Source organism: Mauremys mutica, chromosome 4 (assembly GCF_020497125.1).
Source record: "Mauremys mutica isolate MM-2020 ecotype Southern chromosome 4, ASM2049712v1, whole genome shotgun sequence".
NCBI classification, from domain to species: Eukaryota; Metazoa; Chordata; order Testudines; family Geoemydidae; genus Mauremys; species Mauremys mutica.
The window spans coordinates 110,719,451-110,738,087 of NC_059075.1; the positions used below are offsets into that span (position 1 = coordinate 110,719,451).

General features: G+C 42.9%; 1 protein-coding gene across 1 annotated transcript in view; it reads left to right on the forward strand.

Annotated features, from left to right (window-relative positions):
- Positions 1-18,637, forward strand: part of CHID1 (chitinase domain containing 1) — a 256,887-nt gene that overhangs the window by 113,717 nt on the left and 124,533 nt on the right. The window lies entirely within an intron of this gene.

Genomic DNA, 18,637 nt, shown 5'->3' on the forward strand with positions numbered 1-18,637 from the left:
AGGATTAGGTGGTGGTTTTTGAGCTATTATTTGTGTATTATAAGGTAAAATAGTGTAATTTATAAGCAGCCATTGTTTTAACTTGTAATTAACTGTACATTTTTTGAAACATTCAACCACTTGACTTTTTTTAGTATTGTAATTAATAAGGACTTCAGAATGGAGGATTTAAACTTTTCTCCACGCACAGTTTCCCCAAACAACTGTTGTTTCTTGCTTTGACTTCAATTCTACAATCCGTACTAAATGCATTCTTCACTTCTTTGTGGCAATACAGATTTTTTTGGTTGTAGTCATGGCAATAAACAGAATTATTTGCTAGTACAGGATGGTTTTGGTTAATGAATGTGCTGGATTTGTGCTGCTAAAGAGTATTTGGTAATGCGGGGCTCTGTGAGCATGATGGGGATGTGTGCTAAAGGCGGGATGGGGGGCTACTGCTGGTGAGTGAGTCTGTAACTGAGTGAATGCTGCTGGATTTGAGAGGCTGGGCCTATAGAGAGTGTGGGTTGAGATTTGCTGGTGGTAGTGCTGGGTAGGCTCAAGGAGATGTCAGGAAGCTTAACTTTGCTGCTATTCTGATCCCAGTGTAGTTAATTGATCGGTTCCTGCTGTCTCTTCCCACACTGTGTGTGGCTCTGGAAAGATATAATTTAATAGTCAGTTCATGGCATGTGCCTTACTTATGTCAAGCCAGGCCTACACTTAGCACCTTAAGCTCCCAGTTGAAATCAGTTGGAGATGTGTGTTAAGTGCCTCCAGGAAGCACCTGACATCCTGCAGGATTAGCTCTTGAGGCCAAATACTCTTGTTACACTGTGCCCCTGAGGGGTTGTCTACAGTGGGGATCGAACCTCTGGTTCCAAAAACACAAGTTCCTTTGCGCCTAAAGACTTGCTTTTGTTATCCAAGGCTGTATTATGCTCATCAACCTCTCTGGCCCAGCCACAACTATAGGGGGTTCAGAGCATCACAAAGTGGGTTATACAGTGAGCTGTACAGAGCAGATTTTCAGCTGCTGTCTTCCTCTTCCATCTCGCCCCTAAAACTGTCACTTCCTTTGTTTTGGTAAATGTCACTTTCTAATCTATTTCCCCATTGATTTTGATTCAATAGACAAGACCTGCTGTTGATTAGTATGTCTGATGACGGGGAAAAATGATCTGTTTAAAAATAAACTTATGACATATATGTTTCTGGATACAGCTATTGTAAGGCAGGACTTGTTTATCATAGGCTACAGTAGAACAGAACAGGATTGAATAGCACCAGACTCTAATTGCCTGTTTTCTTTACTAGTAAACTGACACTAATGAGATCATTTGTATTTCCTTAAAGGAGGGATGCTGTTTGATGTATACTGGGTGCTTTTTGAACAGACAGGATTTTCTTTTAAGGCTTAAAAGAAAGCAACTCAGTTTTTCTAATGTTAATAAACTGATTTTCTAATCTGCATTTCTTACAGTTGAACATTAATCTATTCAGTGAATTGAATTTCCACACTTGCTCAGGATGTAAAGTGGTAGAACTACATGCTATTCAAAATAAAAGAGTATGTGATGTTATCTTATCTTTGAGGGGTTATTCCCCTTCCTCTAGCTGAAATAGTCCTACTTCTAAAATCAGGCAAGAGAGATGCAATCTCAGCAACAATCCTGGTACTGGAGCTGGCTGGCATAGGAGATCAATATCTGAACTAAGGCAGTAATAAATGAGAGCAAAAAAAGCAGCCCAGAGTAGTCAGAACTGAATTCCATGTGTCCTGAGAGACACTTCCATGCTTGACCCAGATTGTGATCAGCAGTTGGATACTAAGATAATTCATTATTCCACTGTTGGAATGAATTAGTCAGTTATAGATTTTGTGCAGTAAAGGTACTTTATGTATATACACAAACAGCTCACTCTTTTTGATCTCATCATGTGACTGTTGCCCTAATCCGTCTTCACCTGATTGCTTCTACTATTAAACTTAATAGGTGAACAAGGACCTTCAGTGGTGAGGAGATGATATTGTAGACCTGAGCCTGGGAGAACAAAGTTGAGTGCTCTTCCCTCTTCTAACTATAGGCTACTCGTGTTCCCCCTATCTACTTAGAGTTCTACCTGCTCTCTGATGGCTTATAGAACAAGGAGTCTTCTAATTCTGGCCGGGTCTACACAACAAAGTTTTGTCGGCATAGCTGTGTCAGTCAGAGGTGTCCCCTAGGTGACATAGCTACGCTAGCCAAAGCCCCAGTGTAGATGCAACTATGCCACCAGAAGAATGTTGTGCTAATATTGTTTGGGGAGGTGGTATGATGCCAGCAGAAAATTCCCTCTGTAGGCCTAAGCTGTGTCTAGTATGCCAGTATAGCTGAGTTGGCAAAATCTGTGTATTGTAGACAAGGCAGGGAGGGGACTAGAGAGCTGGCCCAAGACCCATTGGCATTGCTTTCTCCTGCTATGGTGACTGAGTGGGATGTGGGGAAGGAAAATGCATGAGAAGCTCCAGGAAGGGGAAAGCGTGAAAAGAAAGACTAGGAGAGGGTTGGGAGGCTGGGACTACGGAGTTCCAATAGGGGAATAAGGCTAAAGGCTGTGGAGTATTTTGCATGGGGGGTGAGAATTAGGGGAAAAATGAATATTTCCTTGCCAATTAAAGGAGGAAGCCTTTTCCTCAGACCATTTGAATTTCAGCATGGATTTGTAAGCTAATATTCATCCATTTCTTTGAGGGTTTTAAAGCCAATTTCACTTTCTGATCTGTTTCAAGATTTTTGACAATGCAATAACTTTAGGTGGTGAATTACAGATCTCTTAAGTGTGTGAAAACAATTCAGAAATGTATTGGAGCAGTGATGTCTTGGAGCAGAAACTTGTGGTAGAATGTTGAGTGATTTATGCTGAGTGCTTATGTGAACAGCACAGACGCCAATAATAGCTGCCAGTAGTTTTAAAGATATACCTGCATCAGTGGCTCTATCAGCAGTTAACTCTGCTCTTCCTAGAAGGCTTTCCATTAGCATAGAGGCAAAAGCCCTGATATCTGGCTTGGCTTGGCTTCCAGTTCTGTAGCATATTCCTGCCTGTCAGGGTGCATATTCTTCTATATTTTGAATCTTGGTATGGTCTACTCCTTTCCTCCACTTACCTTAACTGCACTTTAACGCCATATTTCTAGGATGACTTACAGCAGGGGTCGACAACCTTCAGAAGTGGTGTGCCGAGTCTTCATTTATTCACTCTAATTTAAGGTTTCGCGTGCCAGCCATACATTTTAACTTTTTTAGAAGGTCTCTTTCTATAAGTCCATAATATATAACTAAACTATTGTATGTAAAGTAAATAAGGTTTTTAAAATGTTTAAGAAGCTTCATTTAAAATTAAATTAAAATGCAGAGCCCCCCTGGACCAGTGGCCAGGACTCGGGCAGCATGAGTGCCACTGAAAATCAGCTCGCGTGCCGCCTTTAACACGCATGCCATAGGTTGCCTACCCCTGACTTAGTCTGCCAGAAGTTGTGAATGTTCACAGCTAAATGGAGATTGAATTTACTTGTCTAAAAGTAGCAGGACACAGCAATGATCACTAAGGCCAAATCCAATAGGGCCTTACTCCAGCAAAGCATTTGAGTAGTCTTACTGAAGTCAATGGGGCTATGCATGTGCTGTGATAGACCCAGGCCAGTTGGGTACAGCAGAATAGCAGAAGGCAGATATACTGGCCACTGGATTAACAGTTTTCTGTTTCCTGACTGACCAGAGCAGGGGCTGCTCCAGGCTAATGAGAACACCTGACTCTAATTAACCTGCAAAGAGTCAGGTGAGGCCATTAAGCTAATGTGACCACCTGACTCTAATTAAGGCTCCGCTGATACTATAAAAAGGGCTCACTTCAATCAGGCAGAGGGGAGCCAGAGGAGAGGAAGTGCGGCTGAAGGGCTGGTTACTGAAGACACCCTCAAACCATTGTTAAAGGAGCCCTAAGGTAAGGGTGAAGAAGGGAGAAGCAGGAGAACTGTGGGGAAGTGGCCCAGGGAAATGTAGCAGCTCTGGCAGTGAAAGGTTGGCTGCCAACAGCTGCAACCATTAGGGTCCCTGGGCTGGAACCCGGAGTAGAGGGCGGGCCTGGGTTTCCCCCCAACCTACCACTAAAGGAACATCTCCTGGGAGGGGAAGTCAGACCCCTGTCAGGACAGGAGGCTAAACTGTTCTGAAATAATCCCCCAGGGACAGCAGAGACTGTGGGAGTTCTCTCGCCAACCTCCTTGCTGGCCTATGCTGAAAAGGACTCAGTAGACTGCACCCTGGCCCTAGAGAGAAAAGGGCTACATGGAGGGTTGCAGTGAGCCACTGAGGCTAGCATAAACCACCTAGAAGCAGGACCCACGGGGGCAAGGTCAGAGCTCTGCCACGGTGCCTAAAATTAAGCAGGAAAAAACACATCTGAGAAGAAGGGATATGAAGGCTTTTGTAGTATGGAATGGAGCTAAAATATCTTCAGTAATTGCTTACACTGCATGTATTTTTTCCATTTAATATTGAGATTATTTTTTGTGGAAGGCATTTGTTGTCACTGGTATAACGGTGCAGTGGGTGTTCTCAAAATACCACACAACCCACTCCCTCTGCCCTGCTAGCTATTGGAAAGAAACTGCAGAGTAAAATGATATTTGGTGTAACAGTTCAAATAAAGTAACAAAGCCCTCAAGCCTTGTTCTCCATCTCATCTTGGCAATGAAGCCTCAGCCTTTTCACCACTATGGCTTGACTTTGATTTTTACCCTAGTATAAATTAGGGTCAATTAAAATAAATGAAGTAGGATGTAGTGATCTGTCAGCCCTCACTGACACTTCACCATTCATTCTAAGTGTTTGCAGAGGCCACATGTAACTTCAGATTTGACAGAGATTAGCTCTGATGTTCTACCTCTTTTTTATAGGGCTTTTCTAACTAGTTCAAGTATCAGCAGAGTAGATTTAAAAGGGGGAAATTTTCTTTGTAATTCAAATATATAATTATCATACTTGATTTTTTTTTCAGCGAGACAACTAAATACTGCTTCATTTGTTAATAAGGCCTTCTTTAAAGTTTTCTGAGGCAAACTCTGACGTGTGTAAAAAAAACCCAAATTTTGACATTTGCCTGACAAAACACAGTTCAGTGTTTTCTTCAGTGAAACAGTAAAGACATGTCTGTCATTCTTGGTTGTGTATTGAGTCTGTGCGCTTCTTGAAAGTGTAAAGTGCCTTCTTTACCAAGATGACATTGTTTAGCAATCAAATTAAAGGAATGTATTTGTGTAACTTTTGCCTCTGGTGTTTCCTTATGGTTTTGCATTCCTTATGCATTTTTAAAAAGTCATCCAAATTCTGCAGAGCAATTTAAATATTCATACGTGCAGGCCTTTTATAGGCCAAGAACTATGATGCAGATGTTAAACTTCATGACAGAAGTATCAGTTTCACCAACAAAATATGTGTAATTGTCTCCTTCCTGATGGAAGAACTTGCAAAACCCATCAACAAACATGGTTGGAATTATAAAGCTAGAACAAGTCTTGAAGTAATACATACAGAAACTACTAATGGGAAGTATAGCTACAGACACTGAAGGAATTGAAGTGCAAATGTTCCACAACATTAACAGTTTTTTATTTGTGCAAACAGCTTATTGGTACTACTAGCTGCATAGCAGGTACTTGATTAATTTTTTTACTGATAACTTTCAATCTTGACATGCTTCATCTTTTTTTAAAAGGTACAGTAAGAGTGTAAGGTTAATGAATTTCTGTCCTTAACCTTTTTACTCCAGGGGGAATTCTAAGCCACTGTGCATGCAGAGAATTCATGTCCCCCACAGAATTCTTTACTTCTCTGCAGAAAAGTGACTTTCTGATGGGGAAGCAAAGGGAAGCCATGAGCAGTCATGTGACCCTCCCCAACAGTATGTTTCTGGTGCCCAGGGCAGCCAGCAGAGAGGTACATCGCTGTGGGGCAGGAGGCAGGACTGGGGAAGACCCAGCTGGTGGCTCATACCCTGCACCAGGCTCAGCTGCTAGTCCCAGCTGGGCTGGGGAGGACGGGACTTCCTCTTCCCCTGTACGGCATCTGGGGCTGGATCGGACACCCTCCCCCAGATTTCTCCTCATGCTGCAGGAAGCTCTGAAAACTCTTTCCCCGCCCAGCTTCCTGAACTCATTGCTCCTCAGCTGCAGGGAGAGGGATCACTGTACAGGGACCTGCTCCCCCATCCACCCAACCCCCGTGCATCCAGACCTCCTCATACCCAGACCCTCCCACCAAGCCTCACCCCATCCCACCCACATACAGATTCCTACCCCACCAAGCCTCAACCAACTGCACCTGGATCACCACCCCTGAGCCCCACTCCCTAGCATCTGGACTCCCCCACACCCAGACCCCCATCCTGAGCTCTATCCTCCCCACACCCAGACTGCCCCCTACCACAGGATCAGTGCCAAGGCCTTAGCTGTATTATTCCTCATTGTCTTGGAAGTGGTATTTCCAGTAAGCGCAAGAAAATGAATCTCTTATTGTGCGGGGGCTTATGCTACTGCAGTCTTTTTTCTTGAGCTGAATCAAGACATCTTGGGCATGCTCAATCTCTTCAAACAGAATATTTTTGATGCAATGTGGACAGATTCGTGTCAACTTCTGTTGTAATCTAATGAGCGTTTAATTCTCAGTTCTGGAGCCAAAGCCCAGACTGGAAGACCTTCCCTATAAGGATCTCATTCTGCATTGATAATATGAATAATGCAACTAAAGAATAGACCTATAAGGATCCTCTCAACCAGAATCCTTCTCCTCCGCCTGCATTGTAGTCATAGTTCTTTTCTCTTAGTTACCAGAAGAGGAAGTTCACTCAAGTTTATTCCTTCAGGCATAGCCTTCATTTCAGGGGGTTATCATCATCTCAGAAAGTCCCTATAGCCAAGACTTTCTCCCAGTGCTCCTACTCCATTTCAGACTCCACCACCAAATGAACTTACTAAAGTTCAGTTGGCCCCCTATGCCTCTACTGTTTTTAGTTGTGATTTGAAAGAACACCTCCTCAAATTCTTCATGCCAGGACAGTGGGTAACCCTGCCTGCCTTGCGGCCTGTAGGCACTACTATAATGCAAATAAGAAAGGGATACAACAGCCTTTTTATGACTATATGTGAAACAGCAAGGTGAGTATAGCCTTATCTATAGTTATGGATTACTTTAATTACCAATCTCAAGGTGAGGGTTTACAGCTACTTAAATCTGTGAGAGTTCAACCCCAAGATAAATTATAATAGAGAGGTTACCAATAGACAGGTGACCCAGCGGTGCACGAGAGACTACACATTGGTCTTTCTGTAATTACTTTTAACCAACCAAACAAGCCACACACTGAAGTCTGGTAAAGGAGAGAGAGACCAGTACAGAATGCATAATATTTGCATTACTTAAACTATGCTTTGTGGAAAAATTCAAAGTGTTAGTCCTTGTCCTCATCCGCACCATCACCACCAGTGGTCGCCACCCTGATGTTTCCCCCAACCAAAGCGCACAGGCCATGACACAGCTTTTGTAATGTGTTAGGCTGACATGCACTGGGGTTTCCACATATTTATGAAGGTTTTAACCCCTTTCCTTATTTGAACTTCCACACCTCACTACTTTTGGGGTGCCCCATTTTTCAGAGTCAAACTTGTTAGTTCCCCTTTTACTCATTAACATTTACATCATGTTATCTCCATAGTAACAGGTGGCTCCCTTAAGGAAGTCTCCAACATTTCACACCAGCGTCCAATGGTCATCAAGGGTTTCTCCTGTAGGTCCTGTGTTACAACATTAATTAATACTTATATTTCACCTCTATATCCTATCTATTCCTGATACATTTTATGTTTGACTACAAGATACTATGAAATTTTGGCTGCCTTACTGAAAAAATGCTCCAGTACTAAAACTGTAACACTTTGATTCAGTAATTGAATAGTGTGTGTGTGTGTGTGTGTGTGTGTGTGTGTGTATATATATATGAACACAGTGTCACATACACATCACTAATGTTCTATTTTCAATTCAGTTACATGTTTTTTGCCAGTTGCTATTTATCCATTCCATGTTCAAGTAAAACTTGACTTTTGTCATCCCAGCTGTGGTATTTCTCATTTCCATATGAAACTGAACTTGGCTGACAAAAACTTAAAACTTCTCCATATTATTGAACATCCAGTACTTTTCATTGAAGGAGTTTTTCAAACAGTATATGACTGCTAGTATTAGACTTGTTACTGAAGACATCAGTCTGTTTTGTTTTTTTTTAAATACTGTTTTCATGTTTGAGCAAAAACTGTGTTGTCAGTAACTACTGTCTGGAAGTCCCAATAACGTTTTATTTATATTGTTTCTACTTTAAGAGCTTAATATCCTGGTCACTTGGAACTTCCTGGATTAAAAAGTAAAGTCAATGAAGCTGTCACTCTGCATTTCCTTATATTGCTTTTAATTAGCTTTAGTTAGCGTGGATATGACTTAAATTTCACCAAATTCAGCAGTTTATAGTAATAAGGCAGGGAAAGGATTGAGAAAATGACTAGTTACACAGAAAGAATACATTTTTAGCACTGACTGGGTTGGGAGAGCTATGATTGCTATGGGGAATAAGAATCTATGGGATTGATCCTTGATTTTATCACACATGAGTTGAGTACATGTAGATGAATCATTTAGATATATATCCCAAAGGAGATCATTAATGTACCAAGCTTGTGATAATGATCCTCCCTTACTCATGCTGTTAAAATCTTTATAGTTATGTATTCTTTGTGTAACAAACATTACAGAGAGTAGAGTTCCTCCATAGTGAAGGTTGTAGCTTGCTGTTATAAGCCTGGTTTGGACATACCTTTGATCTCCACTTAGTTAAAATTGAACCAGTCAACGTGAAATTTCTCATGTACTTTGCTATTTGATAAAAAACATGAAAGATTGTTTAATGTTCTTAATATTCTAGCCTACTAATCTTCTTTTTCCTCATGGTGCAAGGAGGAAGTTCCAGATAGTTTAGTTTGCTTTCTTCTGTAGTGTCTTTCACTAATATTGGGATGAAGTTTGAAATTGTTTAGAGATCAAGATCTGGTTTCCTTAACCTGCAGAATGCTTGGGAATATGGATTAGTGGACATAGGGCTGGTGAAGCAGTCAAAGGTGCTTATCGCATGTATCTGCAATTTATCTTCTGACACTTGGATACCAAGGTGATAGGCAACTACATACTTAACATAGATGTTATGCAGAAGGAGACTTCTGACATTGACTTATCCATATTCCTTACTAGAAGTTGCCAATTAAATAGCTCTCCAGAGTTATGAATTAAGAAATGTAGGTGACCTGCTTCCATTCAGTCGTTCTAAAAGCCACAGCTTAAGTGTGAGAGTGCATGAGGAGTAGTTTCTTTTGAACTAGAACAATTATCTGGAACAGCGGATCCCAGAGACTGAAAATTCAGTTTGTCATAATATGGATTTTTACCAGTGTATTATTTTTAGAGAGAGAAGTATTGCTGGTTTCAACCTTCATTTATTTGTTGGGGTTAGGGAATCATTCTATAAAATCATTCTCAAAAGATCATTTGAGAAGTTGGAAAAGCCAAAATGTAAAAGATTCAAAGCAATTTTAATTAATGTATAGTGACCTCCATACATCTATTATTGTGGTAGTAACTAGAGGTTAGGGATCCAGTGTTCTAGGCACTGTGTAAGCATAAGGCAGTCCCTGCTCAAAGTTTACAATCTACGTTTAAAACTAGACAACAGGTGAATATAACAGATGTAGGGAGGAGGGAGCGCAAGGTGGCAGTAGTCACAGCACACGCATTGTCTAGTCATTGTGAAGTGCTTTGTAGGCATGACAGCATAGATGGACTTGAAGGAGATATTTAAAGCAGAATTATGTGGGCTTTCTGTTTTTATAGGGAGCTCCTTACATGTACTTTCCCTATTCTGCTCCTTACACAATGCATGTTGGAAAAATTCCAAATGAGCTATTGAGGCTAACATCGTTGGTGGAGTGGAAGTGGGAATCTGTCTGCAAGAGAGGATAGGTAGAGCAGAAATAGATGGTGAACTTGAAATCTGTTCTCTGAATTTCATGCCATAGCCTGAACACATTTTTTGTTTTGTTTTTGGTTTAGTCATTTAGTAACCTTGTGTAGAGCTCTAATTATCAATCTATATTCAAAAGTTGTGATAAAGCAGCTCTTCACAGAACAGTTTTTATAGGAATGTAACTCTGCAAGCTTCCCTTGCTTCCAAGTCTGTGGAGTTGGTGATGGATGTCTAAACTAGAAATTTTGAATGGACTTCAAATCAAAAACAGAATGTTTTCTTTTACAGTTCATTATTACTTTGCCATTCATTGGCTGGAGTTGTAAGTTCAGGGTGAATTTTTGCCTCTCGCCCATGAAACATGTTAAGTGATACATAAATAAATGGAATATACCAGTCTTAATTTTTTGCTTCTTTGTTTATTGAAAATAAAATGCTAGAATTTCTGTCCAAGTGCTATGTACTAAATGCTGATATTTGCATACACACTTTCACTCTGCATTTACATCTACATCAGATTGCCAAACATCATCCCTTTTTCAAGCTTGACTGAATCAGTACCTTTTATTGAATTCTGATGGGATTATAATTTCCTCTAGCTCATTTATAATGTCATTGCTTCCACAGGATATCTGATTTTCAATTTGTGACCTTTTCACTGCATGTTTTGTGTGCTTGCTCTGCAGTACTGGCAGGCTGCAATACTGAAATTTTAAATAGATTAGCATGGATTAATGTGCTAGATTTCTCCACAGAAGACATGGGTTAATTTATGTGCTACCTTGGATATTTGTCTACATTTCAACCACCACACCGTATGGGGGAGAAATTGGGCATGTCAAGAGCAAGAATGCTTTTCTGGTCAGGAACTGCAGATGAGCCAATGCCAGAATGAAAACATAAGAGCAAAAGGAGTGGGGAACTTTCTCTATGTGTTACTTTTTGTCTGGCTTCTGCTTGTGTAAAAATCAGCCTGGGAATCCCATCATTTAAAAAACTAGGATTTGTTTACAATGTTTGGGTGCAACAAGAGTAGAAAAGATGGTGGGGCTGTGCTGAACCCTTGAAACAATTGTGAATATTGTCAATTAAATCTCTTGGAGATAACACTTTCAGGGTCCTCCCCTCCCAAGTTTTAGTACTTGTTACTATAATAAGTCCAAATGAGAAATATAATTATTCATTCGCAAATACACACAGTTCCCAAGGGGACCTTTCTAGGAGGGAGTTTCTACCCTTCTCTGTCTCTGTGGAATGGTGTCCAAACCCTGTAGAGGGTATAGCCCTGCAGGCTTCATAAAACTCACCTTGAGTATCTGCAATTACAGTATTTAGTTTGCACAGCATGCAGCAATTCTAGTCCTCTTCTCCACCTCCTGTGGAGTGAGGGAGTCTGCAATGTAAATCCAACAAAACAGGCAGAGTCCCTTGAACACAAAAAACACTTCTGATCCTGGAGCTGCTCCACTGCTGAATTTTCCAGTATGGCTCCCACTCCTTTATTTATAAACTCCTTCCCCTGCCCTTCAGTTCTAGTCTCAGAGAATGATTCTGAGTATGTCCTAGCAGGCTGCTTGCCCACAATGGAAATCACCAAAGTAGCTTCAAACAGCTAATGAGCATTGCTACTGCCCGTGACACCCAATTTTTGGATGATTCTGGCCTGGCTCCAATAAATCCTCAAGTACACAAAGTACCATAAAACAAATCAAGAGCTAGGAGTTCACCCTATTTTTTTCTGTATTTATATCACTAATTTGTGAAATGCAAGTATGTGGATTACACAGGCAGAGGTAAGATGTTCTGTCTTCAGTAGATTGTATGCTTTTGACACTTTACAACCAACAGGATGCCAACTTGTATTTAGTTTTAAATATCTGGATTGAGATATATTGGCAACTGTTCGGGGAAGGCTGCACAAATTCTGTCTGTATTACTCGATAGATCAGTGCTCTGTCAGTTCTCTCTTTAATGAGAAAATGAATACATTTTAAACCTATCTTCCTTTCACTTAAAAATGTGATTTTTTTTTAAATTTTTATTTTTTTTGGTTATCTTAACCCAATGTCAACCAGATAAAGAGAAAATGTCCTGTATGGTTTTGGTTTTTTTTGTACACACATAAGAAATAAGAACAGGAGTACTTGTGGCACCTTAGAGACTAACAAATTTATTTGAGCATAAGCTTTCATGGGCTACAGCCCACTTCATCGGATGCATAGACTGGAACATACAGCAAGAAGATATTTATACATACAGAGAACCTGAAAAGGTGGAAGTAGCCATACCAACTGTAAGAGGCCAATCGATTGAGATGAGCTATCGTCAGCAGGAGAAAAAAACTTTTGAAGTGATAATCGAGATGACCCATAGAAGGTGTGAGGATACTTAACATGGGGAAATAGATTCAATTAGTGTAATGGCCCAGTCCCAGTTTCTGTTCAAACCTGAAACTTCAAAGCTGAACTTGAATTAATATGCAGATTAGATACAATTAACTTAGGTTTGAACAGAAACTGGGAATGGTTGGGCCATTACACTAATAAAGTAAATATTTTAAATTGGAAAAAGGAAAGGTGCACATTACTAACATGGGACTCTAAGGGCTTGGCTACACTTACAAGTTGCAGCGCTGGTGGAGGCTTTCCAGCGCTGCAACAACACCCCGTCCACACTTGCAGGGCACAACCAGCGCTGCAACTCCCTGGTTGCAGCGCTGGCTGAAAACCCATCCCGGCAGGGGTATAAGGAGTGCAGCGCTGGTGATCCAGCGCTGCTCAGCAGGTGTGGACACTCACCAGCGCTTTACCTGTCCTCCAGGGAATAAGGAGGTATCCCAGAATTCCTGTTCAGCCACTCTGCACATCAGTTTGCACTCTACTGCTCTTGCCTCAGGTGACCCGCCCTTTAAATGCCCCGGGAAATTTAAAAATCTCCCCCTTCCTGTTTGCTGCAGCCAGGTGTGGAGTGCAATCAGTTTTAATCAGTTACAGGTGACCATGCCTCCACGCGGCAAACGAGCCCCAGCATGGAGCACTGGTGAATTGCAGGACCTCATCAGTGTTTGGGGTGAGGCATCTGTTCAGGCACAGCTGCGCTCCGGCCGTAGGAATTACGATATCTTTGATCAGATATCAAGGGCCATGCTGGATCGGGGCCATGATCGGGACGCAGTACAATGCAGGGTGAAAGTTAAAGAGCTGCGGAGTGCCTATTACAAAGCCCGAGAGGGGAATCGACGATCCGGAGCTGCTCCCACGACCTGCCGTTTTTACAGGGAGATGGATGAGATACTTGGGGGTGACCCCACTGCCAATCCCAGGATAACGATGGATACTTCTGAGCAGGCTGGGGGACAGGAGGAGGAGGCGGAGGAGGCGGCGGGGGTGGGAGAGGAAACCGCGAGTGAAGCTCCTGGGATGGGGGAAGAAACCGCAGATTCCCTGGAGGCATGCAGCCAGAGCTCTTCTCAAGCCAGGAGGAAAGTACCCAATCGCAGCAGCCAGCAGTTGCAGAAGGACAAGCAGAGGAGCGTGTTACCGGTAAGCGGCTTTTATTTTCTGGGTGAAATGTTTCTGGAGAGGAGGGGGGGTTATGGATGCATGCATGCCAGCCTCTAGATGTGGAATAGCCCGTTGATGTGGTCTATCACGTCGCGGTAATCTGCTTCAGTTATCTCAGCAAAAGCTTCATCCAGAGCGTGGGCAATATGCCTGCGCAGGTTTATAGGCAGAGCCACTGTGTCCCTTGTCCCAGTGACGGTGACGCGTCCGCGCCACTCTTCTGCCAGTGGTGGGGGGACCATTTCTGAACACAGGCAAGCCGCATAGGGTCCCGGGCGGAATCCACATTGCTCTAAAAGAGCCCCCCGCTGTTCCCTAGTGACTCGCAGTAGGGAAACATCTTCCAGGATTAAGTCCTGTGAAAAATGTTGGGAGACTCTTTAGTGAAGAGATAGGGAGATAAGATCACCCCTGCATCTGCATCTTCACTCAACCCCTCTAGCACTCCAGATTACCCGAAGCAACCAGCTCCCCTCTATCACCCAAGCCCCACTTCTCCCCATATAAGTAAGCACTCCTCACTCACCATTTCGTGGCTTCTATTGTGTTATGCGTGTGGGGAAAAGAATGCTTAAATGAGAACTCACTCCCTCAGTGTAACAATTCATGTCTGGAGATAGTGGATACAATGCTGCCCGTGTTAAATGTTGTCATTTCTGTTTCTACAGTGACCTTGACTACTGGACTGCCCAGATGTTCAACATCACAGAGGCTTCAAAATTTGAGAAAAAATCCCCGAAAGAGCAAAGAAGACATGCTGAAAACTGTTCTTAATCAGTCTGCTCGAGAGAGTAAGGAATTGAAGGATTGGCGAGAGAAAGAAAGCAGGACACGCAAGAGAAATGCAGTGGCCAAGAGGAAAAGCACGGAGTGGCTGCTAAGCATCCTGGAGCGCCAAGCGGAGTCTATAGAGTCACTCGTTGCCATGCAAGCAGAGCACTACCGTGCTACTCCCACCCGCCCCGTCCTTTGTGCCTTGTGCCCCAATGTCAGCTCAAACCACCTTTCCCCAGCATCCAGGTTCTTACCACCACCAGCTGTCTCCAACACCTGTACGTTCCCCAACCAGCCCTGATACCTACCACCACCCTTACCCTCTGCATTCAACCCCCATCACCATGCAGTATATGAACCCTGAAGTGCAGGATTCATTAAACAGCAATCCAGACAGGGCATATGCAAACTTGTGACTGTACAGTTCACCAACCCACACCCCTGCCCTCTTGTGTTCATGAAATGTTGTGTGTCTGTCTGTCTGTCAAGGAAGTTTTTTTCTTTTCAATAAAACAATTCTTGGCTTTGAAAACAGTCTTTATTATAGCAGATAGTGAAAGATACCTTAGCCCAGTAAAGAAAGAGGCACTACAAATCATATTATTATTATGGATAATAGAATAACAGTGTAAGCAGTGCAATTCACTCCCATGCAAGGCAGCAAACATTACTGTTGGCTTTCAGCCTCAAATTCTTCCCTCAAGGCATCCCTAATCCTTGTAGCCCTGTGCTGGGCCTCTCTATTAGCCCTGCTCTCTGGCTGTGCATATTCAGCCTCCAGGACTTGAACCTCGGTGGTCCATGCCTCACTGAATGTTTCACCCTTCCCTTCACAAATATTATGGAGGGTACAGCAAGCGCTTATAACCACGGGGATGCTGCTTTCCCCCAAGTCTAGCTTCCCATACAAACATCTCCAGCGAGCTTTTAAACGCCCAAAAGCACACTCCACAGTCATTCTGCACCGGCTCAGCCTGTAGTTGAACCGGTCCTTGCTCCTGTCAAGCTTCCCTGTATAGGGTTTCATGAGCCAAGGCAGTAACGGGTACGCGGGGTCTCCAAGGATCACAGTGGGCATTTCGACATCCCCTACTGTGATCTTCCTGTCTGGGAAAAAAGTCCCTGCCTGCATCTTCCTGAACAGGCCACTGTTACGAAAGATGCGTGCATCATGCACCTTTCCAGGCCAGCCTGTGTAAATGTCAATGAAACGCCCGCGGTGATCCGCAAGCGCCTGGAGAACCATAGAGAAATACCCCTTACGATTAACGTACTCTGATGCCAGGTGGGGGGGGCCAGAATAGGAATATGCGTCCCATCTATCGCCCCTCCACAGTTAGGGAAACCCATTTGTGCAAAGCCATCCACAATGTCCTGCACGCTCCCCAGAGTCACGGTCTTTCTTAGCAGGATGCGATTAATTGCCTTGCAAACTTGCATCAAAACGATTCCCACGGTCGACTTTCCCACACCAAACTGGTTCCCGACCGACCGGTAGCTGTCTGGAGTTGCCAGCTTCCAGATTGCAATAGCCACCCGCTTTTCCACCGTCAGGGCAGCTCTCAATCTTGTGTCCTTGCGCCGCAGAGTGGGGGCGAGCTCAGCACACAGTCCCATGAAAGTGGCTTTTCTCATACGAAAGTTCTGCAGCCACTGCTCGTCATCCCAGACTTCCATGACGATGTGATCCCACCACTCAGTGCTTGTTTCCCGAGCCCAAAAGCGGCGTTCAACGGTGCTGAGCATTTCCGTGAATGCCACGAGCACTGTAGTGTCACACGCGGCAGGCAAATCCATATTGATATCATCGTCGGACTCCTCACTGTCACTTTGGAGCTGAAGGAATAGCTCGACTGCCAAACGTGTTGTGCTGGTGACACTCATCAGCAGAGTCCTCAGCAGATCGGGCTCCATTTGCCACAGAAATCGCGATTCACACAGAGAGTAACAGAAAGACACTCACAATGGCGCCAAACGCTGCCGGAAAGAGTGAATGCTGGGATGTGAAGCGATGCACCACGGGGCGCTGGCAAACAGGAAGCGGAATGATCCGCACACTTCCTTCCCCTTCCCACAATACTCAGCACCAAAACGGCGCCAAAACGGGACGAGGTGCTCTGTGGGATAGCTGCCCACAATGCACCTCTCAATACAGCGCTGGAAAGTGCTGCAAGTGTGGCCACACTGCAGCGCTGGTAGCTGTCAGTGTGGCCACACTCCAGCGCTGGCCCTACACAGCTGCATGACCAGCGCTATAACTCCCAGCGCTGCAAATTGTAAGTGTAGCCAAGCCCTTTATGGAGAAAGCTGTTTTGTTTCTGTAGTGGCAAAACAAGCCCCTTAGACCAGGGTGTTTGGCTTGAAAGTTTTCACTAATGGGTGAAAGGGCACTGGCTAATTTTTTTGAAAATGGGAGACTAACTTTAGGATGTTCCTAAAGGTGGAATTTTCATAACTGCCTAAATGCTGATAAGTAACTTGTTGCTTTTGAAAAGCCCACCCTCAGATGCCTAAATATGGAATTGGGAATCTAAAGTAAGGCTCCTGTTTGAAATTTTTAGCCACTATTTTAATTTTTCTAAGTGAATGTAATCATGAAAGATCAGTCTGGATCCACACTGGAGACTGCAATTTTCTATCTCTAAGGGTTTGTCTTGACAGGAAAAATCAATGAGTTTAGTTTACGCTTAGCTAACATGCTAGCAAAGTATGACCCCAAGTGCAACCACTGTTTCTATTCAAGACAAAACCTAAACAATTACACTATAGGCACTGACATCTCAGGCTTACTCACAGAACCTCACTGACCTATTTCAACCCAGACCCGAAACCTCTTTACACATTAATAGGTTTTCCTCCAGTCTTCAGCATTAAAATCTTTTCAATGGAAATCCATAAGTAGAATATTGAGCACTACCTTTGTTGCATAGTTATCGCAATCTTACTTAAATAATGCAAAATTTGACTAAAGCCTTTTTTGCTCAGCACAAAATGGCTTTAATTAAAATTATCTGAGATATTATGGCAAATCTCCAGTTATATCTGTGACATTCCCCAGGGTAGTTGTCCCCTCAATTCTCCAATCTGGGGTGCGTTTTACATGGCTTTGCTGTGAGAGCAACCACTCCCAGCCTTGCTTACAGACAGCCTCTAGCATGTAAATTACTCCCAGCTGAGTTATATGAGTCCTTCTAGCCAGCCACTCCTGAATTATATTGCAGAGTGACACCAGCAAATTTCCAGTCCCAGACATGTCCCCAGAAATGTGTGTCTTCTACAGTCCTGCTCTTTCCTTCTGGACAATACAAGCTCATAGGAAGTCCATTATTTCATTAATACAAAATGATATGCACAAACCCTGTTATCCCAAATGGAGGTTCCCAAACACTTCAATCCAAATACACTGGCTTAGATAAAACAAGTTTATTAACTACAGAAAGATAGATATTAAGTGATTGCACATAATGAGGCAGAAAAGTCAGAATTGGTTACAAAGAAATAAAAGGTAAAATGTAAACTAATACCTAACCTATCAAACTTAGTGAATTCAGAGCAAAAGTTTTCTCTCACCACATGCTTACAGCAGTCTGGCTGGATTTCTTCAGCCAGGACCACTGCTCCAGTTCAATGATGCTTCATTTGTCTTTCAAATGTTGTTGATGCCATGAGTAGAGATGAGAGGAGAGAAGTGATTTGTGTCCTCGGTTCTTCATTTTTCTCAGTAATATAAATACACAAATAGTGCAGGGCTATGGTCTATATGCTGATTTCTATCACCTGAACTTTTGTGGAGCTTTGTGTTCACCTTAAAGATTCACCTTGGCCAGATATTGGGGGTCTGTTAGGTGTTTTAAAGATGTCTTTAGTTCTGATATTTTCTTTACACTGAATTTAGAGGATGCACTGAAGCAATGCATACCTCACTCTGCTGGTATCTTTACAAGTTTTAAGGTTTCAACAGAATGGAAATACTGCTGATTGGGAGTATTTAGTATGTTACTCTATTTTTCTACATTTTTCTACATTTTTAATATTCTCCCACAGCTGTTCGCAGATCACTCTAGTTATCTTGACTAACCCAGGTCACAATCTCCATAGTCATCCCAGTTCCTGCTTGGCTGTTTAAAGTGAGATCAGTGTTCAATCTGTCTTGGATATTAGCATTTGCTTATCTGCTCCTTTGAATGTCTTTGAATACTTCAGTCTGCTTC